Consider the following 1845-nt stretch of genomic DNA (forward strand, 5'->3'; position numbering starts at 1 on the left):
TGTTTATTTCTTGTAAGGGAATCCATCCTGAACCTGCCAGCGAGGTGGTGGTGGTGGTGTGAAAGCCCAAAACTGTGGTGAAAAGATGTTTGCACTCCACGCTTTACAGAGCTTTCACAGGTATAACCTTTGGGTTAATGTTTTTATGTCCATGTTTCCTTTGTCAAAACTTATTGTGATTCTGTCACTCGTGTGTTTTGTAGGACCACTTCCAGATCCTGACATCCTGACATTGGGAGAACAACTACACCAGCTGGAGTCCCAACCACTTATCACACTTATCCTAGAGATGGTCTCTCAGCTTTGGAGCTGGTACCATCCAGACTTGGTCCTGTGCCACAGGGCTCACTGAGGTCTCACCAGTGCCCACCTGAGAAGTCCTGCGCAGCATCATTCTGCACCACATGACTCCAGACCTCCCTGCTCTTCCTTCGATGCTGCATAGTCTTCCCATCATGTGTTTTGTGCCCACACTCGATCAACTTATGCACCTTCAGTCTCTGCAAGTGTCACATGAAGTACAGGCCAGAACCAGGGAGCAGTCCAGATGTCCTGCGTGGGTACAGCTTCGACAACCAAGGCTTACTGCGAGCTGTTAACGCTTTCCGTGTTGCTTACAGAGGAAGTGCGGAGGAGGAGTCTGCTGACAGCACTGGCAGCTCAGATGATCAGCAGGTACACTAAACAATAACTGTTGAACGGTACGGTGCGATGAATGGATTGATGATTGATCAGATGAAGTCTAAACTGGACATGTCTTACTTCAACACCTTCATCCATGTGTTTATATCAATGCAGCAAGAAACATAAAATGTATAAATCCCCCTTTTGTTCCTTCATATTTTTAATATTTAGTCTCGAGCTGTGAATCACTGTAAATACTGTATCTTGATGCTGCGCAATGATCCAGGTAGAAAAATGTAAAAAAGTTAAGTCTGGTCCTCTGGACATTCAAAAAGCAAAACAAAAGAAAATGTAGAAACGTTTCGTCTTTCATCCAAAAGACATTGTTGTGGCCATTTATGTTGAATTTTTGTAAATCACAAGTTCTATCAATTTAGTTTTTCCTTGGGCAGTTAAAATATATTTTAGTTAACTTGGAATCAAAATCGGCAATTAATTTTTATTATGGAATTGTTTGGGTTACTTTGGTAGCTTTTGGACCCGCCCACTAATTAAAGAGATTAAGAACACACCAGGGGGGGGGGGGGGGGGGGGGGGGTTTTTTTTTTCTAAAATGCTTTTTGGATGGGGGGGGGTGTGACAATGATTTTTTTTTACCACTTTTGACCTTTTAAAATGAGATTAATTAACTTTTGTTTTCATCAAATTTGTAAGAGATTTTTTAGTTATTGTTTAGTCCTTTTTGGATGTTAGAAGGCCGCGACATTTAAGTAAAAAAAAATCATGTGGACCCACTTGTAAATCAGAAAAGCTTGTAAGATAAGATGGACGTGGATGATTGAAACGTCATGGAATGGACTTGGAGAAGGCGCACACAGTTTGAGAGTAACTGCAACACTTTGTTGGACTGAGCAGAGACACTGAGCTGCAATATGAAATGTTGGTACTGGACAATGTTGCATCTACTGAAACACATTTTATGTTGAAAACGGAGGAACAGGAAGAAATGGGAACAAGAACTTTTTAATTTAATTGAAAGGTGCAGAGCCAAACTCTGCATTCTGACAAGAAAAAGAAATGACATTCATGCTCTGATGCTGGAGAATCACAAGCCTCCATAGATGAGCACATGAAAACGTTTCATAATTATTCAGCAGAGTTTATGGACTTACAATGTTCAGTTCAAAGACTGCTGCACGATGATGACAAGGAGACTGATCA

Source organism: Nematolebias whitei, chromosome 13 (genome assembly GCF_014905685.2).
Source record: "Nematolebias whitei isolate Nwh7 chromosome 13, NemWhi1, whole genome shotgun sequence".
NCBI classification, from domain to species: Eukaryota; Metazoa; Chordata; class Actinopteri; order Cyprinodontiformes; family Rivulidae; genus Nematolebias; species Nematolebias whitei.